This window comes from Carlito syrichta, unplaced genomic scaffold, assembly GCF_000164805.1.
Source record: "Carlito syrichta isolate Samal-C Ts95f unplaced genomic scaffold, Tarsius_syrichta-2.0.1 Scaffold309734, whole genome shotgun sequence".
Lineage (NCBI taxonomy): Eukaryota > Metazoa > Chordata > Mammalia > Primates > Tarsiidae > Carlito > Carlito syrichta.
The window spans coordinates 161,384-185,048 of NW_007253830.1; the positions used below are offsets into that span (position 1 = coordinate 161,384).

The 23,665-nt window shown below is 38.2% G+C and overlaps 1 pseudogene; it reads left to right on the forward strand.

Annotated features, from left to right (window-relative positions):
- Window positions 1–7,302: 7,302 nt before the first annotated feature.
- On the forward strand, window positions 7,303–7,710 carry LOC103270142 (annotated as a pseudogene).
- The last annotated feature ends 15,955 nt before the right edge of the window (window positions 7,711–23,665 follow it).

Consider the following 23,665-nt stretch of genomic DNA (forward strand, 5'->3'; position numbering starts at 1 on the left):
CGGCCACTGCACTCCAGTCTGGGCGACTGAGTGAGACTCCAACTCAAAAAAAAAAAACCTTAGAGAAGCTGCTAGTGTCCCAGCCTACTCTACCTTTCTCCTCCACCCCATCTTTTGATGCAACACTGATATTGACAGTATTCCTAATATAGACACTGTAGTAATTTTGATTCTCCAGAAAAACAGAACCAATAGGAGACATATATGAATAAAAGGAGTTGTATTATGAGGAATTGGCACACATGATTTTGGAGACTGGAAAGTCCCATGCTCTGCTGCCTGCAAGCTGGAGACCCAGGAAAGCTGGTGGTACAACTTCCGGTCTGAATCTAGAGGCCAGAGAACGAGGGCAGCTGAGGGTGTAAAGGCAGGAGAAGATGAGACAAGATTCCCCAGCTCAGTAGGCAGGTGGGAAGAAAAAAGGGCAAACATCTCCTTCTTCCACCTTTTTGTTCTGATCAGGCCCTCAGTGGATTGGATAATGCCCACCCACACTGGAGAAGGCCATCGGTTTTATTGAGTTCACCAACTGAAATGCCTAACCTCATCAAGAAACGCCCTCACAGACGCATCCGGGAGAAAAAAAAAATCAACCTGGACCTCTTGTGATGCAGTCAAGCTGATGCCTAAAATTAATCATCACAGACAAATCCCATCTATAAGTTTTGTACAGGGAAGGGCAGGACAAACTTCCTGAAAAATAAGTCAGGAAGTATGAAGACAGTGCGTTCCAAGCAGAGGGATTAGCATGAGCAAAAGGCCCGAGACCATGGCCTACTTGACAGAGAGACTAGTTATGAAGACTGCATTGATCTAAGAAGGAAGTGATGGTGGACTAAACTCTGAAAGTGAGAGGAAGCAGAGATTGAGGAAGGAGTCTAGGGCCTGGTGATTGATGTGGTTGTATGTGGTTTGAAAGAAAGGGTGACTCGGGCAAAACCTCTAGGTTTCTGGTTTGGAAAGAGGTGAGGAACATTGAATTTCGTTTAAGTCACGCTATTACAGCACCCAAGTGGTATTGATAAGCAGCTAGAAAGACCTGAGCTGTGTGGCTTTTGCCATAGAAAAATAAATCGCAGGCCAGTCTGTCTGCCCTTCTATGAGCTAGAGAAAAATGCACTCAACCGGAGAAGTTTGTGTTCAAACCTCTTCCATCCATATCTGCCTGCCTTCTCTACCTCATGACAAAAGAGAAAACTCCAGCCTATCTTGGGTACTTACCACTGTTCAAAACTTGGACTCACTCAGTGTTCAAGGAAATTGCTGTTATCTTCATGTTCTCTCATACCATTTAGACTCAGCATCAGCCTGGCTCTGCAGGAAGTAGGCAAATGAGGGAATTTCATGACAAAGGCAGGTTGGAAGGCAGTAATAAAGTCCTGCAATCCCGCGCCTTTGGGAGGCTGAGGTGAGTGGATTGCCTGAGCCCGCGGGTTCGAGACCCGCCTGGGCAACTTGGTGAGACCTCATCTCTACAATAAATCAAAAAATTAGCGGTGTGGTAGTGCGCTCCTGTAGTTCCAAGTTACTTGGAAGGCTGAGGCAGAAGGATCACCGGAGCCCAGCAGGTTGAGGCTGCAGTGGTTGAAAGCAGCCACTGCACTCCATTCTGGGCGACAGAGTGAGACTCCAACTCAAAAAAAGAAAAAAAAAAAATCAAAGTCATCCCTGAGAGGGTAAACAGGATGGAGTTCTATAGTCAAAGCACAGACCTTTGGTTTTCTTGCGTTGACAGAAATCCTACTACTTACCTCGCTATTGTTTTATGTCTCCACCAACTTTCCAAATAATTTAAGGAGAAACTGTGGAGATTTCCAGGGTCCAAATAGACAGAATTGTGGCTGTGAGATCAGAACTCCATCCTGACAACCTTGCTCTACTCAACTCAGTATGAACAGTGTGGTATAGATTCATTTTAAGGCTCTTTAACAATGTGCACACCTAAGCAATGTGGCCACTCACACTCCCTCTGCCCCACCACACACATCGCTAAACTTGACCTTAGCTCAATTATTTAACAGATTCATTGCCAAAACTGCGTTTTCATAAGTGATTTCCAGGAAATGTGAAGGTTGAAATCAAGTTGAACTCATGTGGTTTTGCTCTTTAACATGAGTTTTCTCTGTGATTTCTGGAAGACCTTGCAGCTCTGACTTCAGCAACCTCTGCTGGTTGCTTGTTTTGACTCCAGGAAGTTTCAAGGTAATCTATCCTATGAAACTCAAATAGAATGTTGGCAAGTAAGAGTCTCAGCATCAGCCCACACAAAAGAATAGTTTATCTTGCCCAAGAAATATAAGATCAAATAGCCATATCATTGGAGGGAGTTTTCTTTACTTGGCTTTCAGAACATAAAATATGCTTTGAACTCCCTTCCCAGAGGTTAAAAAAAAAAAGCAAAATTTTTTTCAATTGAATCACTTTGGCAAAACCACTGCCCCCTGCCTTCTCTCTGCAAGCTTGAGGCTTCAGAATTTTTATGAGGGTGTCTGAGCCCTGAGCCATTTTCCAAGTGTCCTCACTGTAGCATTAGCACATGTCACCATATTGAAAGACCTGAGAATCAGTTTATACTTACTTGTTAGGACAGAAACCTTTAGTGTAAAAACTGATGTGAAACATGAGAGATCTTCTTCACACAACTTTATTCATTTCCAAATATGTTTTATCTCAACTACAGAGAATTATATTCCCAAAGGTATTAATACCTGGCCCTTCCTGACAAGCCTCCTCATGCCTGCCTCCCACAAAGCAGAGGGGCAACTATTTTCTGGAGTTCTATTTTTCTATCAGTAGTAATATTCCTCATTCTTTTTCTTCCTTTATCTGTAAAAGTCATTTAAGAAGATATAAGCACTGTTAAAATATAAGGCTTCATTTTTTTCTCCCAAGGTTCCATTTATAACGATCACGAAGATATACAAATAGAGAGACAAAACTCAACACTGGAAACCAAAGATAAAAGTTTAGAAGAAAATTTCTGATAACTACAAAACGAATAAGACTGAAAAAGAGATTCAATGGATGATCAACTCACATGCTACCTTCTGAGCCATAATAACCCTACCAAGTTACAAGCGATAAGGATTCTATAGCCAGTTTAAAAAGGAACAGCCTATACCTTATCTCTCTTATCTCTTATGGTCCTCTTCTCTCCATTACTAATCACATCCGTGTTTTGGGGGGAATCAGACACTTTCCATCCTAAAGATATCCACTATTCTCTTCTTGAACTCATCTGCGGATCACAGGCTAGGGACTAGCCACTAATTTTTCATCAGAAACCATGAAAACCAAAAGCTAGTTGGATGACATATTAAAAGTATTAGGGGGGTGGAGGGTAAACCTGTCAACCAAGAATTCTATATCCAGCAAAACTAAAGACAGTATAAATGTATGTTTTATTTATAAGGAAACTGCCAGGGGAGGAAGGGGATACATCTCATCAATAAGGGAGCCTGATCTCAAACCAGGTGAAGTAGATATCAAAGTGAGGCACAAACTTTACCTATACAATGACCATTTGTATATCTAACCCTGAGCTGTACCCCACAACTTTAAAATTAAAAAAGTAAATAAACCACAGAATGAAAAAAGGCAATAATAATTCTAATGAGGTTCTGTTCAGTACAGTTGCCCAAAACACATCTTGAATGTCTTTTTTTTAGGATTTCCTTCAAAGATAATTTCTAAGTCACACAAGAACATCAGCCATTACTTTATATCTGATTTGTAGTTTTTAAAAATTGTTTCATTCAACTTCATCAACCATTTCATGTGGCTTCAAATAAATGATTTTATCATTTTCCAACTAACAAATACACCCTTGAAGAATAATGATTCACCTTTTCTTATATCTGTTCAAAATAATCTCTAAAGAAAAATTTAAAGAAAAATTATAGAATAACAGCTTTTTAAAAAAAAAATTTATTTCACTTTCCCTTGAGAGTCAAGTAAATAAAAGTTATTGAAATGAAAAAAACACAATTCTGTATAAAGCAAGAATTATAAATCTGTGTTAACAGGCACATAAAATATAAAGGTATAATTTGTGAAAATAGCAGGATTGTAAAATGCATATATATATGCATATATATAAGGTGATTTTTATCAGATATTTACTGTAAGAAACAGGTTGAGATATATATGTGAGAAACAGATATATATATATATATATACACATATATATATATACACACACACATATATGAACAAAGTCTTTATACACTATTGAAATTAAATTGGTATTAACTAAACTAGACTGTTACAAATTAATATGCTAAATACAGTTACCAGGGAAACCACTAAGAAAATAACTCCAAAAAAATAGAGTAAAACAGATGACAAGTAAATTAAAATGATATGGTGCAAAGTTACAAAAAAGAAGACAGTAGTGGAAGATTGATGAATACAAAAGACACACAAGTTCCAGTTCTGCATGTAAGGATTCTGGAAGTTGCCACTCAGTCCTAATAACAAGTAAACCTGAACAAATTGAAAAATAAATAACTCTTCTTAGATCTATAAGAGAAGTGAGTTTGGGCAAGTCACCACCCCCAGACCTGGAGAAAAAGACAGGCAGATACAGATACAACTTACCAGGGCAGAAAACTCATGAACTGCAACCTCCAAAGGAACCATTTCCAGAGTAGGAAAGCCTGAATTATAATTGATAAATTGATGGAGTTTCAGTGTGGACAAGTCTGAGTATTAAAACTCTAGAGACACCCAGTCATAGGGGTGGGAGGCCCTTCACTTTTGCTTTTGTGAGTTTTATCTATAGGAGCTCGACCTGTTTCTTACAGTAAATATCAGAAAAAAATCACCTCATTCTCCTGGCGGGGGAGTGGAAAGGAATCAACTTGAAATATGTGGGAGCATCCTGTTGTTTTTAAGGTGGTCTGCCTTCAGAATAAAGTATTTAAGCAGAGCCTAATCTGCTGGAGTTTTATCAGAGCCTAAGTGACCTAAGAGAAAGGAAATACCCAACTCCAGCCCACTCTAACCTTCCATAAAGGAGAAGAGATATGCCCATCTCCAGCTCACTATAACCATCCTAAGAAAAGAGAAAAAATACTGAGAAACACTTGTGAAGTTCACAATTCAGAGGCATAGTTTCACTAGAAGGCTGATACCTAATCATAGGATTATAGAACCCTTCCTGGTTCCTCACTTCTTACCACCATAGTTCCTTTTACCCAGAACATTATGTCCGGCTATAGAGAAAAAGTTACAAGGCATACTAAAATGCAAAAAAAAAAAAAAAAAAAAAGTTGACAAGATAGAGTAAGCATAAGAAACAGACATAGTGGGGATGTTAAAAGTTTCAGGCCAGGAATTTAAAACTATAATTAATATGCTAAGAACTGTAATGGATAAAGTAGATAGCATGCAAGAATAGATGGGTACTATAAACACAGAGATGCAAATCCTAAAAAAGAATTAAAACTAAACACTAAAGATAAAATGAAACTGTAATGGAAATGCTTTTGATAGACCTATTAGTAGACTGAACACAATAGACAAAAGAATCTCTGAGCTTGATGATATGTCAATAGAAACTTCCAAAACTGAAAAGCAAAGAGAACAAAAACTGAAGAGGAAATATAGCCCACAATATCTAAGTACTGGATAACTACAAAGGGTATAGATATACATAATGGAAATACACACCAAAAGGAAAAAACAGAGAGAAAGGAACAGAGGTAATATTTGAAGCAAGAATTACTAAGTACTTCCTAGAATTAATGTCGGACACCAAACCATAGGACCAGAAAGCTCAGAGAACACCAAGAAGATAAATGCAAAGCAAAACAAAAAACTAGGCATATCACATTCAGACTATAGAAAACAAAGATAGAAAAATATCTTCAAAGAAGCTAGAGGAGGAAAGTGCCTTACCTAAAACAAAGCAAAACAAAAAAATACATACAGCTTCTCCTCAGAAATCATGCAAGCAAAAACAGAATAAAGTGAATTATATGAAGTTTTGAGTGAGGAAAAACATTACCAACCTAGAATTCTGTATCCTGTGAAATTATTTTTCAAAAGTTAAAGAGAAATAAAGACTTTCTTGGACAAATAAGAATTAAGAAGATTGTTGCTAGTAGACCTATTTTGCAAGAATTACTGTAAAAAGTTCTTTAGAGAGAAAGAAAATAATACAGATCAGAAACTTGTATCTATATAAAGAAAAAAAGAGCATCAAAGAAGGAATAAATGAAGGTCTTATTTTTAATTGATCTAACAGATAACAGTTTAAAATACTAAAGCAGTAATATTTTCAATTATGTATGTTATATATGTTTTTGCATGCATATGTATATGTTAAAAACTTTTAGACAACCACCAAAAAAGTTTAAGAAAGGGGGAAAAAATGGACTTACATAGATACTCAATTAAGACCTCAAAACGGCCCGGGTATTGTGGCTCATGCCTGTAATCCCAGCACTTTGGGAGGCAGAGCTCCCGAACTCAGGGGTTTGAGACCAGCCTGGGCAACTTGGTGAGACCTCATCTCTACAATTAAAAAAAAAAAATAGCAGCCGGGCTCGGTGGCTCAGTCTGTAATCCCACGCCTTTGGGAGGCTGAGGTGAGTGGATTGCCTGAGCCTGCGGGTTCAAGACCCACCTGGGCGGCGAGACCTCATCTCTACAATAAATCAAAAAATCAGCCGGTCGTGGTAGCGCATGCCTGTAGTTCCAGCTTCTTGGAAGGCTGAGATGGAAGGATCGCCAGAGCCTAGCAGGTCGAGGCTGCGGTGGCGACCACTACACTTCAGTCTGGGCGACAGAGTGAGACTCCAACTCAAAAAAAAAAAAAAATAGCTAGTGTGGTGGTATGTGCCTGTAGTTCTAGGTACTTGGAAAGCTGAGGCAGAAGGATTGCCTGAGCCCAGCAGGTTGAGGCTGCAGTAGCCATGGGCGTACCACTGCACTACAGCCTGGTTAACAAAGTGAGACTCTGAAGCGCGCACACACACACACACACACACACACACACACACACACACACACACACACACACACACACACACACACACACACACACGGAAAAAAAAGCAGAAAAAGAAAAGTAGGAACAAAAAACCAGGGAATAAATAGAAAACAATAACACAGTAACAAATATGGTAGATAGTAATCCAACTATATCAATAATCACTTTGAGGTTCATTCAGATCCTGGCAGCAGCTGAAGCGACTCTCCTCTTCTCTCCTTGCCGTCTCCTCCTTACTTCTGGAAACATGGTCTCTGGTGTGTCTCAAGGTGTTTATCAAGGTGCCATCAAGGTGTTCGGGGAAGATGTGCAAGTCTCCCATGCCAGAGGAGTTGCTCTTCTTCTTAAGTGAGGACAAAAACATCATCCTGAAAGAGAGCAAGAAGATTCTGGTAGGTGATGTGGCCCAGACTGTTGATGATTCCTACGCCACCTTTGTCAAGATGTTGCCAGCCAAGGATTGCCACTACACCCTATATGGCACAACCTGTGAGACCAAAGAGAGCAAGAAGGAAGACCTGGTATTTATCTTCTGGGCTCCCGAGTCTGTATCCCCTAAGAGTAAAATGATCTATGCCAGCTGCAAGGATGCAGTTAAGAAGAAGTTGACAAGGGACAAAGCAAACTGCTACGAAGAGGTCAAGCATCGCTGCACTCTGGCAGAGAAGCTGGGAGGCAGCACCGACATCTCCCTGGAGGACAAGCCTTTGTGAGCCCACTCTAGTCTCCTGTCTAGAGCATCTGGCAGCCCTAGGCCTGCCCCTGGGGTTTGCAAGCTGCCTTCTTTCTGCCAGATGGGAGGTGCTGGGGGTACCCCAGCAGGAGGGAAGGCAATCCCTTCACCCCAGTTGCCAAACAGCTCCCGTACCCCTGGATTGTCCTCCTTCATTCATCCGTGATGACTCTGGCTTTTCCAAATTGCTTTTGTCCCTGATGCCTCCTTGGTTGTAGCAGACCAAGTTCCCTCCACAGTATAGTGTGGGGTATAATATTTTTAAATAATACTCCTACTCTCACCTGTTCCTACTCCTTCCCATGCTGCCAACTTCTAATCACAATAGTGACTGTGTGCTTATCTATTTAGTTCTGTGTATAAAGTGGAAGGTTGTGGAGATGAGCCCTCACACGTCAACTAGTTCCTCTCCTTTTTTCCCCTGGTTGCCACGACTTATGGAGCAGGACTACTAGGGAACCTTCAATTAAAACAAAAAAGACAGTTGGGTTTGTTGGCTCAGCCTGTAATCCCACGCTTTGGGAGGCCAAGGTGAGTGAATTGCCTGCACTTGAGGATTCGAGACCCACCTGGGCAACTTGGCAAGACCTCCTCTCTACAATAAATCAAAAATTAGCCGGGCGTGGTAGCACACGCCTGTAGTTCCAGCTACTTGGAAGGCTGAGGCGGAAGGATCACCGGAGCCCAGCAGGTCGAGGCTGCGGTGGCCGGGAGCAGCCACTAGCACTCCAGTCTGAGTGACAGAGTGAGACTCCAACCCCCCCAAAAAACCCATAAAAACAAAAAACAAAAAGACAATATAAAAATCATTTTGAACATCAGTGGTCTAAATGCACCAGTTAAAAGAAAGAAATTGCCAGAATGAGCCAAAAAATAAGACCCAACTATATGTTGTCTACAAGAAACTCTTGTAGTTCCTCTTTAAATATGAAGACACATATAGATTAGAATTAATTGGACAAAGAAAGATATATTATGCTAATACAAATCAACATAAATTAGGAGTAGATATATTGATTTCAGACAGATCAGACTTCAAAGACAGTAAAATTATCAGGGATTTTTTAAAAGGGCATTACATAATAAAGGGACCAACTCTTCAGGAAGACAAAAAAATCCTTAGTGTGTATATGAGATATGACAATTAAGCTTGTGAACTCATCCTAGAAAAGGTGCTACATACCTCATTGCCAAACATCATTGCAGTCACCTCTGAAGTACTCCCCTTGGGCAGCTATAAACCAATGTCATCACCTAGCCCACCCATCAAAGCAATTTTGGAACTCTTTTTCTGAAATGACCATCAGAGTTGTCATCATATTACCCTCAATGTCCTGAATGTCATCACAGTGGTTTCCTTTCAATATTGCCTTTAACTGGGCATGGTAGCACGTGCTTGTAGTTCCGGCTACTTGGAAGGCTGAGGCAGAAGGATTGCTGGAGCCCAGCGATGCTGGGGTGGCCATAAGCATACCACTGTACTCCAGCCTGGGTAAAGGAGTGAGACTCCAACTCAAAAAAAAAATTTTTTTTCCCTTTATCTTCAGGTAAAGAAAAGTCATTGAGTAGGAAAGGTGATTAGGTAAGTAGGAAAGGTGATTAGGCAAGTAGGAAAGGTGTTCCATACAGGTATTTGCTTACTGGCTAAAAACTCCTCGCAGACAGTGCTGTGTGAGCTGGTGCATTGTTGTGATGCAAAAGCTCCTTTGGGACCATTTTTGCACACTCCTTACTCATGCCAAGATTTCTGTTAAGATTTTTGTGTTTCTCTATCAATGTTTATTCGGTCTCCTAGGCTTTCACAGTCAGCTGACGAGTCTGATGCACAATTCAATGAATTTTGCAATGTTTTCATCAGTTCTGCTTATTACTGGCCATCCTGATCTCTTTTTATCAGTGACACTTTCTGTCCTTTCAGAAAAATGTTTAATCCATTTGTACACTGCTGTTCTCTTCATGGCATTATCCCCATATATTGGACTAACATGTTCCTGGTTTCACTTCCACTCTTGCCAAGTTTAACAAGAAATTTAATGTTTGTTCATTGCTCTAATTCAAGCTTTGACATTCTCATGATAGCACACAAAAACATGCAACAATAATGAAAGCCACTCAGCAAGACACTGCCACACGTCGACACAAACACAGCTGTGAGACACTGATGTACCAATGTTATGAAACCTTACTGAGTTGTTCATACAGTGTGACCAATGTAAGCACTCAGTGGCAAGTTTGTGAACTTAATTGTCAGAACTTCATATGCCTAGAAAACAGAGCATCAAACTATATAAGATACAAACTGAAAGAACTGAAGGAGAAATAGATAAATCAATAATCCTCTAGCCAGAAAACTAAGAAAAACAGAGAGGACAAAAATAACTAGTCTCAGAAATGAAAGCGAGGACATTACAACAGACCCCACAGACATTAAAAGAATAATAAAGGAATACTATGAACAACTCCATACATAGAAATTTGATAACTTATGTGAAATGGGCCAATTCCTTGAAAGACACCATCTGACAAAACTCACACAAGAAGAAACAGATCATCTGAATAGACCTATATTTATTAATGACATCAAATTAGTAATTAATAAACTTCCAAAGCAGGAAGCACAAGACTGAGATGAATTTACAAGTTAATTCTACCAAATAATTTAAAGAAGAATTATACTAATTCTCTACAGTCTCTTTCAGGAAGTGAAGTAGAGAGAATACTTTCTAACTTATTCTGTGAGCATCACCCTAACACCAAAACCAGGCCAAGAAAGAAAACTACTGATAAATATTTTTAAAAATTGATGCAAAAATCTTCAACAAAAACTAGCCCCGGTGGAACCCACCAATGTATAAACAAATAATACACCACTATCAAAGCAAATTTCTCCCAGATATGCAAAACTGGTTCAGCATGTAAAAAATCAATTAATGTAATTCATCACATCAGCAGGCCAAGGAAGAAAAATCACAAGTTCATATTAGTAGAGGCAGGAAAAGTATTTGGCAAAACCCAATACTTGTTTAAGATAAAAATTCCCAGTACACTAGGAATAGATAGGAAACTTCCTCAATTTGGTAAATACTATGTACTATACCATACTAAAACACTAGAAGAGTTCTTGCTAAGATATAAAACAAGACAAGGATGTCCCTTCCCATCACTTCTTTTCAACATCATACTGGAAGCCCTGCCTCATGCAATAAAACAAGAAAATGAGATAAAAATTATACTGATTAGCAAGGAAGAAATAAAACTGTCTTTGTTTCCAAATGGCATTAGTATGTATGTAGAAAATTGGAAAGCATTGACAGAAAAGAAAAACTTCCTGGAGCTAATAAAATGGCAAGGTCTGAAGACACAAGGATAATATATAAAAATCAATTACTTTCCTATATATTAGCAGTGAACAGTGGAATTTGAAATTTAAAACACAATACTATTTTCATTAGTACCTCCCAAAATAATATACTTAGGTATAACAAAATATGTACAGAATCAAAATGAGGAAAACTGTAAAACTCTGACAAAAGAAATCAAATAACTAAATAAGTGGAGAAATGTTCTATGTTTATAGATAGGAAAACTCAATATTGTCAAGATATCAGTTCTTCCCAACTTGATCTATAGAATCGAGGCAATTTCAGTCAAAATCACAACAAATTTTGTGGATGTTGACAAGTTAATTTTACAAGGAGTAGCAAAATACCTAGAATGGCGAATACAATATTGAAGAACAGAGTTGGAAGACCGGCATTATGTGACTTTAAGACTTACTATGAAGCTACAGTAGCCAAGGCTATGTGGTACTGGCAAAAAGCAGACAAATATATCAGTGTAACAGAATACAGAGCCCAGAAACAGACCCACACAAGTACAGTCAGCTGATCTTTAACAAAATAGTAAAGGCAATACAATGAAGAAAAAATAATCTTTCAATAAATGGTGCTGGAATAAATGGAAACCCACATGCAAATATATGCACATAAATATATAAATAATACAAATAAATAAATAATATAAATACAATACATAAATCATATAATATAAATTAATAATCTAAGTAAATATTATTCATATATGTATGAATCTAAACATAGATGTTACACCATTCACAATATTTACTCAAAATGGATCACAGACCTAAATGAAAAATTTAAAACTATAGAACTCCTAGGAAATAACAGGAGAAAATCCAGATAACTTTGGGCTCAGCAATAACCTTTTAGATGCAACACCAAAAGCACAATCTATGAAGGAAGCAACTGATAAGCTAGACTTCATTAAAATTTTCTTCTCTGTGAAAGACACTGTCAAAGGAATGAAAAAAAAAAGTCACAGATTAGGAAAAAATATTTGTAAAAGACATATCTAATAAAGGTCTGTTATCCAAAGTATACAAAGAACTCTTAAATGCAAAAATAAGCAAGCAACCCAGTTTAAAATTGAGGTAAACACCTTAACAGATATATAAACACCAAAAAGATATACAGACGGAAAATTTGCATGCAGAAGCTGTCTAGATTATATGTAACTAGGGAAATGGAATTAAGATGACGATGAGATGTCACTTGCCTATTAAAATGGCCAAAATCTAGAACACTGATCACATCAAATGCTGCCAAGAATATAGAACAAAAGGAATTCTCATTCGTTGTTGGTGGAAATGCAAAATTTTGGTGTTTTCTGACTAATATAAACATGCATAGCATACAATCCAGCAATCTTGCTCCTTGGTATTTACTCAAAGGAACTGTAAACTTAAGACCACCCAAAAACCTATACATGGAGGTTTAACAGTTTTATTCATAGCTGGCGAAACTTGTAAGCCAAGATATCCTTCAGTAGGTGAATGACTCAATAAGATTATAATACATCCAGTCAATGGATATTATTCAGTGTTAAAAAGAAATGAGTTAACAAGCTATAATAAGACATAAGCCTTAAATGCATATTACTAAGAAAAAGAAGTCAAACTGGGAAAATTAGGTACTGTATTAATTCCAACTATATGACATTCTGGAAGAGGCAAAATTATGAAAATCATAAAAGGATCAATAATTGTCAGGGGTTAGTGGGAAGAGAGGGATTAATACGTAGAACACAGATTTTTAGAGAAGTAGCAGTACTGTGTACGATACTAGAAGAGTGGATAGATATCCAAAATCATAGAATATACAATACCAAGAATGAACCTGACTACAAACTATGGACTTTGGGTAATAATGTTGTGTCAGTGTAGGTTCATCAAGTGTAAGAAATATACACTTGGAGGGTGTTGATAATGGGGGAATCTGCATGTGTGGGGGTAAGGGGACATATGGTAAATCTCCGTACATTTCACTCAATTTTGCTGTGAACTTAAAATGGCTCTAAAAAATGTCTTTAAAAAGGAGTTGGGGGGGTGACATCAGCAAGATGACAAAATAGACATTTTCAGCAGTCATTCTCCCACAGAAACACCAATTTTGACAACCACCCACAGACAAGAGTACATTTGTGGGAGCCTAGAAGTCCAGCAGAGAGGTCCCAGAACTCCACTGGAGCAAAAAAATATATATGAAAATAGATGAATTTAAAAGGGTAAGAAAAACCATCTCACTTTACCCATGTTACCATACCCTCAAGGCAGCACTGCTCAGTGCCAAGAGACCCTCTTGGCCAACAATTTATCCCACAGGGGAAATTGACAACACAGTGCCTGGATTCCCTGACCATGTGGGATGCTTCCCAAGAGGGTTACTTCTTTCTTACCCCATCCAGAACACTGAAGGGATTAGCACAGTTTAATAGTCTGGAAACTACTAAGTAGAAGGAGCAGGCTCAAAGCAGCAGCAAATAACTCAACAAAGGACTGTAGTTTCTAATAATCACCTCAATGACTCCACTAAGAGGCCTCCTCATAAACCTAGCAGGACACATCACCCCAACTAGCTCATGCACTCACCTAGCATTTCATGTGCCCATCCCTCTCTATAGCTGGCATCCTGAATATACTCCCACAGACCACACTAAAGCCCCTGCAGATTGTGCATGAGCACACACAAACAACTGACTCAACTCTGCTGGATTAGGAAAAAGTGTTTAACCTTGAACACTTTTGAGCACTCTCCTAGGAAAAAGAAGCAGGACACTCTCAGCACCCAGCCTGTGTAGGATTGTGAGAAAGCATATAATCCTAAGACTTTTCCCTGAAAAGGGAACAAGAGGAGTGGGGTGGGTACATTATAGAGAAGTTCATAGAGTCTCCGTAAAACTCTAGCTGAGCTGACTGGTAAAGAACTTTCTTTCCCAAAGCCAGTCAGTAAAGATTGGAGGTGATTGCTTTTTGAAATGTGAATACAGCCATGCAAGACACCAAAGAACATGAAAAATCAAGGAAACAAGACCACTAAAAGAATACAATAGTTTTCCAGTAACTGATCCCAAAGAAATGGAGACCTCAGAGCTATAAAAGTTTTAAGGGACTCTGTGAGCTATAAGAGCTCCAAAATAAAAGTTTTAAGGGACTCTGTGAGCTATAAAAGCGACAATAAACAATTCGGGAAATTTTGTTCATTTCCAAATAAACAAAATAAGAAAATCAATACATAAACAAAACAAGAAGTTCAACAAAGAGAAATTGTTTCAAAAGAACCAAACAGAAATTCTGGAGCTGAAGAATATAATAATTGAAGTGGAAAATGAAATTGAGAGCTTCAAGAGAAGACTAAAACAAGCAGAAGAAAGAATCTGCGAATTCAAAACCAGATTATTTGAAACTATTCAGTCAGAAGAGAAAAAAGAACATATATTTTTTAAAAACAAAGTGAAGAAAACCTAATAAGACATATGAGACATCATCAAGAAAACCAATATACATATTATGGAAGGTTAAGAAGAAAATGGAAGGGGTGAACGTTTATTTAAAGGAATAATGGTTGGACACTTCCCAAATATTGGGAGGAATATGGACATATGAGGGAAGACTAAAAGAAAAAAAAAGAAGTTGCTTTTTGGAGGGTGAGCCCCTTGCAGTATAGGCTTCTTAAGTTAGGTAAGTGGTCTAGAAATCCACTGGCACATCAGTGTACCAACTAGCATTGTTGTGAGAGGCTGCATTCAGAATCAGTGAATTTTTTTTTTTTTAGATTCTTTCAACACATTTGCCCATTTCATGATGAGTGATTTACACGAGAAATCTGCCCACACCACACTGAGTGTTCAGCAGTTTGGGGCTAAAAATTGCATAACCCCTATGCCCCACCTTCCCTATTGACCTGTTTCCCAAGATGAAAAACGTCCTCAAAGGAAAGTATTTTGCTGATGTGGAAGATGTGAAACAAAAAATAGCAGGAACACTAAAAGGCATCAAAATTGATTAGTTCAAAAATGATTATGAGCAGTGGTAAAAGCATCTTGATAAATGTATTGTATCAAACAGAGAGAGCACTTTGAAGATGACTGAAGTTTAAACATATAGGGATAAATACACAAGTTTTTAATAAATAAATTTCAGGTTTTTGTGTTGTTGTTTTTTTTTTTTTTGGTCTCCTGTTGTACAGGTTTATGAAGTTCAAAGAATACCAAACTAGATCAACACAAAGAATGTTTACTAAGGAACATTAAAATACAATTATTAAAAGTCAAAGACAAGAAAACTTTGAAAGCAGCCAGCAAGAGAAAAGCAACTCATTACATAGATGGGAACCTCCATAAAAATATTAATGGATTTCTCAGAAGAAACACTGCAGGCCTGGAGAGAGTGGGATAAAATATTCAAAGTACTAAATGAAAAAAACAGCCAGCTGAGAATACTACAACTTACATGCTGTTGAGAAACGAAAAAAAGATAAAGATTTTTCCACACAAACCAAAGGTAAGGAAGTTAATTACCACTAGACCTGCTTTACAAGAAATGCTCAAGTTTTTCAAATCAAAATGAAAAGATGCTAACTAGTAACATTAAAACACAAGAAAGTATAAAACACACTGGCAAAAGTAAGTATATAGTCAATTCAGGATACTCTAATACTGTAATGGTGTGCAACTCACCTCTAACTATAGAATAAAAGTTTTAAAAATAATTAAAAATAAGTACAGTTTCAATAATTTGTCACTTAATACAAAAGATAAAAATATGTAAATTGTGACATCAATAATATAAAATGTTGGGAGGAGAAATAAATATGTAGTGTTTGTACGTAATCAAAATTAAATTGCTATCAGTTTTTAAAATACTCTGCTATACCTTTAAAATGGTTTACATATGGCTCATGGTAATTACAATGAAAAAATCCTTTGTAGATACACACAAAATAAAGAGGAATAAAGGTATACCACTATTTAAAAAAATCAAATTTTAAGAGAGGAAGAAAGGAACCCAAATAAATGGATCAATACAAACAATTAACAAAAGGTAATAATCAATCCTTACCTTTGATAATAACTTCAAATGTAAATAGGTTATATAATCTAATTTTAAAAAACATAGTGTGGCTTACTGGCTAAAAAAAAAATCCCGCGACTTGGGAGGCTGAAGTGAGTGGACTGCCTGATCCCACAGGTTTGAGACCCACCTGGGCAACCTGATCTCTACAATAAATCAAAAATTAGCCGGGCGTGGTAGTGCACACCTATAGTTCCAGTTACTTGGAAGGCTGAGGCGGAAGGATCACCAGAGCGCAGCTAGTCAAGGCTGCGGTGGCCAGGAGCATGCCACTGCATTCCAGTCTGGGTGACAGAGTGAGACTCCAACTCAAAAAAAAAAAAAAAAAAAGAACACACAGACTGAAAGTTATTCCACACAAATCATAACCAAAAGAGAGCAAGTTTGGCTGTACTTATATCAGACAGTATAGATTTTAAGTCAAAAATGTTATGAGAACAAAAGAAAATCATTATGTAATAATAAAGGAGTCAATTCATCAAGAGGATGTAACAATTATAAATATATATGTACTCCACATTGGAGCACTTAAATATATAAAGCAAGTATTAATAGAACTGAAGGGAGAACTAGACAGCAATAGAATAATAGTAGGATAATTCAATACCCAACTTTAAACAATGGATAGGCTAGCCAGACAGAAAATCAATGAGGGAACAGTCGACTTGAATACTAAAGACCAAATGAGACATGTGCAGAACAATCCATCCAACAGTAACAAAATATGTATTCTTCTCAAGCATACACAGAACATTCTCCAGAACAGATTGCATGCTGGGCGCAAAACAAGTATTAACAAATTTAAGAAGATTCTAATAATGTCAAGTATTTCTATAAATCAACAAGAGGAAAATTGAAATATTCGTAAATATTTATAAATTAAACAACATACTCTAGAATAACAAATGAGTTAAAGAAAAATCAAAAAGTTCCCTGAGACATACAAAAATGAAAACAGAACATACCAAAACTTATGGGATACAGCAAAGGCAGTTCTAAGAGGAAAGTATATAGTGATAAATGCCATGTTCAGAAAAAGAAAGGAAGTGTCATACCTCCCGCTTTGTTTCTTTTGCTGAGGATTGTTTTGGCTGTTTGTGGTCTTTTTTGTTTCCATTTGAATTTCTCTATTGTAGTTTCCAGATCTGAGAAGAATAATGTTGGTAATTTAATGGGTATTGCATTGAATCTGTAGATTGCCTTGGGTAGGATGGTCATCTTAACAATATTGAGTCTTCCAATCCATGAGCATGGAATATTTTTCCATTTCTTTATATTTTCTTTGATTTCTTTGAGCAGTGTTTTGTAGTTTTCATTGTAAAAGTCTTTCACTTCTCTGGTTAGGAAAATGTCAAGGTATTTCTTTGCGCACACGCGTGTGTGTGTGTGTGGCTATTGTGAATATGCTTTTTATTTGGTTCTCTGCCTGTTTGCTGTTGGTATATAGAAATGCAACTGTCTTTTACATGTTGATTTTGTACCCCCAAGACTTTGTCAGTCATTTATCAGTTCTAGGGGGCTTTTGACAGATTCCCTTGGGTTTTCCAGGTATAGGATCGTATCATCAGCAAAGAGGGTCAACTTGACTTCCTCTTTTCCTGTTTGGATACCCCTGCTTTCCTTCTCTTGCCTGATTGCTCTAGCTAGGACTTCCAACACTATGTTGAACAGGAGGGGTGAGAGTGGGCACCCTTGTCTTTTTCCAGTTTTCAGAGGAAATGCCTCCAACTTTTGTCCAGTGAGCCATGGCTGTGGGTTTATTATAGATGGCTTTTACTGTTTTGAGGAATGTTCCTTCTATGCCTAGATATTCAAGTATTTTTATTAAAAATGCTGGATTTTGTCAAAAGCTTTCTCTGCATCCAATGATATGATCATGTCGTTCTTGTTTTTACATCAGTTGATGTATTGAATTACGTTTATGGTCTTGCAAATGTTGAACCAATCCTGCGTCCCAGGAATGAAGCCAACTTGGCCATGGTGGATGATTCCTGCTGTGAGTTGTTGGATCCTATCTGCTAAGATCTTGTTGAGAATTTTTGCATCTTTGTTCATCAAGGAGATTGGTCTATAATTCTCTTTCCGTGCTGGGTCTTAACCAGGTTTGGGTATGAGGGTGATGTTAGCTTCATAAAATGATTTGAGGAGAGCTCTATATTTCCCAATTGCCTAGAATACTTTTGAGGATTGGTATCAGCTCCTCTTTGTATGCTTTGTAGACTTGAGTAAGGCTATAATAATCAAAACAGTCTGGTATTGGTACAAGCACAGGAATATAGACCAATGGAACAGGACAGAGATTCTGGAAGCAAAACCTCGATTTTTCAACCAACTCATCTTCAACAAAGCCTCCACCAACAACTACTGGGTAGAGGGGACCCTATTCAGCAAATGGTGCTGGGGAAACTGTCTGACCACATGCAGAATAATGAAACAGGACCCCTACCTATCACCATACACAAAAATCAACTCTATGTGGATCAAAAACCTAAACATAAAACTTCAAATTATAAGAATCTTAGAAAACATGGGCAATACCCTTATGCACATTGGAATAGGCAACCAATTCCTGATCATAACCCCAAAAGCATGTCATAAGAGAGAAGTTAGACAAGTGGGAACTCAAACTGAAAAGCTTTTGCAAAGCAAAAGAAATCATTGAGAGAGCGGGGAGACAGCCTGCAGAATGGGAAAGAAATATTTGCCAACTGTATATCTTACAAAGGTTTAACATCCAGGATCTATAAGGAATTCAAATGAGCTGAAAGAAAAAAAAATCCTATAAAAAAAGTGGACAAAAGACATGAATAGATACATCTCAAAAGAAAACATATGAACAGTCAACAGATACACGAAAAAATGTTCAGCCTCACTAATCACCAGAGAAATGTAAATCAAAACCACATTGAGATATCACTTAATACCAGTAAGGATAGCCATCATCAATAAATCAAAAAACAACAGAAGCTAACATGGGTGCAGAGAAAAGGGAATGCTTCTATACTTTTGGTGGGAGTGCAAGCTAGTACAACCTCTATAGGGAAAAGTGAGCAATTTTTAAAAGAACTAGAAATTGACCTTCTATATGACCCAGGAATCCTCCTTCTGGGAATATACCAAGAGGAACACAAATCATTCTACAAAAAAGACAACTGCACATGGATGTTCATTGGAGCACTATTCACAATAACAAAATCATGGAACCAACCCTGCTGCCCATCAGGACTGGATAAAGAAAATGTGGAACATAGTCACAATGGAGTATTACACATCCATAAAGAAGGACAAAACTATGGACTTTGTAGCAACTTGGATGGATATAGAGTTCATCATACTCAGTGATCTATCACAGAAACAAAAAACTAAATACCACATGTTCTCACTTACAAGTGGGTCTTGAACATTTATCACAATACTAAAAGAAAGAGATCAGGAGTAGCAGGATACTACCAGGGAAGGGGGGTGGGGGAACACATAACCTCACTAAGGATACTGGATCCTAAACAAGGTGAATTGAAGTCCAGATGGAGGCCCAAACTTCATCTGCTTTTAAACCACTCATATACCTAATCCTGACTTTTATCTCACATCTTTATAATAAAATAGTGTAAGAGAAAGAAAGGAAGGAAGGGAGGGAAGGAGGAAGGGAGGAAGGAAGAAGAAAAAGAACGGGAAGAGCCAAGAAGAGGTTGTACAATTGCTGCTCTCAGCAAAGAAACCTAAATGGAGGAGCGGACCTAGGACTTTGAGGGCCAGCCTAAAAACCAAAGCTGAGATTTATTGAACAGTCATCTGGGGATGTGGAGGACAGACAGTACCAATCCCCAGTCACCCCTAGAAGGGCTCCCCACTGGAAGGATTCCATCACAAGATCGGGAGGGCACTCTTGAAGAAGGAAGGGATGGGTGAAAGCAACAACTTTATTTTGTTTTTGATGCATCTTATGCAAGGCTCCACAGTCCCAACCAAGGAAAAGACAGCCCAGTCACTCCCTGCCCCTGCACCTCCCCTAACCCTCCCTCACCCACCAGCCATAGAGGGCTAAACCCTAATTGGGACAGAGGCACCCAAAGGATCTAGGGATCTATGTGAAACCTGGGAAACACCAGCTGCCCTTAAGTACCAGGTGCCAGCAGCTGCCAATCCCTCTCCCCACCCAACATGGAGAGGCTTTGTGAGAAATATCAGATGGGCCAAGGATGGAACAATCGACTCTGGGCACTACTAAAGGAGGGAGGGAGGGAGAATAAGGGATACACAACCACCATTGGGTACCATATCTGCTACTAGGGGAATAGGGCTCACTAAAAGCCCAAACTTCACCTTCACACAATATACTTAAGTAACAAATTCTCACACATACCCCACGACTGCAAAATTTAAAACATAAAATTTAAGAACAAAGAAAAAGAACTATTTCAAATAAACAACCTAGCATTATACCTCAAGGAACTAGAAAATAGGAGAACAGACTAAACCCAAAGTCAGCAGAAGAAAGGAAATAATAAAGATTAGAGTGGCAAATAAACAAAAGAGAGACTAGAAAAATAATACAAAAGGCCAATAAAAATAAAAGTTTCTTCAAGATAAAAAATTGACAAATGACTTACAAAGAAAAAAAGAAGACTCAAATTAAATATATCTGTATATATATAAATGAAAGAGGAGACATTATGACTGATACCACCAAAATAGAAAGAATTATAAAAGACTGTTATGAACAATTATACACCAACAAATTGAATAATCTAGAAGAAATAGCTAAATTCCTAATAAACAGCCTACAAAGACAGAATCTTTAAGAAACAGAAACCCTAAACAGATCAATGATTGGTAACAAGATTTAATCAGTAATCAGAACCTCCCCAAAAACAAACACATGGGATCAAATGGATTCACTGGTGAAAATTACCATCTATTTAAATTAGAATGAATATCAATGCTTCTCAAACTCTTCCAAAAATTGAAGATGAGAGAACACATCCCAACTCATTTTATAAGGCCAGCATTACCATGATACCACAACCAGACAAGACAATACAAGAAAAGAAAATTATGGAACAATATTCTTAGTGAAGATAAATGTAAATTTTTTCAACAAAAAAACACTAGCCATCTGAATTCAACAGCACATCAAAGGGATCATACACCATGATCAAATTGGATTTATCTGTGGGATTCAAATATGATTCAGCATACTTATATTATATTATATTATATTATATTAATACCAATAGTTGCAGAAAAAGCATTTGACAAAATTCAACATTCTTTCATGATAAAAAAAAAAAACCTCTCTCAACAAACTATGTATTAAAAAGAATGTAGCTCAATGTAATAGAGGCCATATATAACAAACCCACAGCTATCATCATACCTAACGTTGAAAAGTTGATTTCCCCTGTAAGATTAGGAACAATATAAGGATGCCCATTCTTACCCACTTCTGTTCAGCATAGTGCTGAAAGTCCTAGCCTGAGCAATTAGGCAAGAAAATAAATAAAAGACATCCAATTCAGAAAGGAAGAAATAATATAGTCTCTGTTTGCAGATGACATAATCTTATATACGGAAAAACTAAGCCGGGCTCGGTGGCTCAGCCTGTAATCCCATGCCTTGGGAGGCTGAGGTGAGTGGACTGCCTGAGCCCGCAGGTTCAAGACCTGCCTGGGCAACTTGGTGAGACCACAGCTCTACAATAAATCAAAAAAATTAGCCGGGTGTGGTAGCGTGCGCCTGTAGTTCCAGCTGCTTGGAAGGCTGAGGTGGAAGGATCACTGGAGCCCAGCAGGTGGAGGCTGCGGTGGCCGACAGCGGCCACTGGACTCCAGTCTGGGAGACAGAGTGAAACTCCAACTCAAAAAAAAAAAAAAAAAAGAAAAATTAAAGACTCCACCAAAAGACTGTTAGAACTAACTAAGAAAATTCAGCAAATTTTCAGTATTCAAAAATCAACATATAAAAACCAATTGCATTTCTATACACTAAGAACAAATTATCCAAAAACATTTTTTTAAACTTCCATTTGCAATAGCATCAAAAAGAATAAAATATATAGGAATAAATTTAACCAAGGAGGTTTGAAAGATATGTACAGTGAAAACTATGGCATTCATTAAAAATACCGAAGACGAGGATTTCCGTCAACAAGATGACAACAGGATAGGTTGGACTGTGAGAGTCTCCGCAAAAGTGAGTGTCCATAAAGACTCTCTGCATGAGTGGGTGTGTGCCAGCGGGTGAGTGAAAGTCTATCTGAGGAAAGTTGGGTTCATGCACCCAGTGCTGTCCTCTGGAGGTGACTGCAACCCCACCACCACCATGAGATTGGAGCCACTGGTGTGCAGGATCATCTGCTGTTCTTGGGGATTTCCTGAGAAAAGGCTTCAGAATGCAGCTGATCCTCACCACCTGGTGACTGACCCACACCATCACCTGTGACAGCAGAGTGGCAAGAGCCCTGGATATGTGAAGACAGAAGGTTGGGGAGAGCTGGAGAGAAGCCCACCACAGTGAGGAATTGCCTAAAGGAGCCATTTTCTCTGTCCCAGGACCAGGAAGAGACCTGCATTGTCCCACATAGCTCCACGCAGTCTCCAAACTGGGACCTAGAGGTTATCTCATCAAACTCAGAGAGACAGATGCCCCTCCCCCACACTGGAACAGGCACAGACACATCAGATCTGAGTGGGAGACTCGACAGCAGAGGCAGCAAGCTGGAGAAGTCCAGATCTGATCCACCCTCCTCCCACAGTAATCCATAGGGCATCTGACTCACAACGAGAGCAATCCTATCAGTCTATGCTGAGAGCAGTGGGGAGGGGCTGGAGACCAGAGCTGACAGGAAGTTGAAGTTACAGGAACAACCTTGGAGTAAGTTTTGGGGTTTTTTTGGGTGGGGGGGATTTGTTTGCTTGTCTGTTTTGGTTTTTTTTGTTTGTTTTTCTTTTAGTTTTTGTCTTTTCCTTTTCTCTCTTTCTTTCTGTTTTTTATTACATTCTCATACATCCTTTGCTTTTGCTATTTTTCTGCTTTTTAATTAGACTTCCTGTTTGTGTATGGGTATTTTTGAGGGGTTTTTGTCGGTGTGTATGATTGTCTGTATTTTTATAAATCTTTTATGTCTTTTTTTATGTCTCTTTTCATTTGTTAGTTGATACACCTGTCTGTATTTCCTCTTCCTCTTCTCTCTCTTCCCATTGCCCTCGTCCCCCTCCTTCCTTTTTCCATTCATTTCCTTTTTCTTACCTCATTTTGCTTACAGGGAGCAAACCTATATCCCCACTGCATGGACAGATTGCAAGGCAGTGGGAAGTAGATTTCAGGACTCACACACCTGTCAATGAATACTGGAATCTGCGGGGTAGTTTCTGAATCACAGCTCCCCCCTCAATTAAATCTCAAAACTGCAAAAAGTACAATCCCTTACCCACAGTCCAACTTCAGAATTGAACAAATCCAGAGGATCCACATAAGGAAGAATAAGAGACTGAGAAAATGGAAGTAA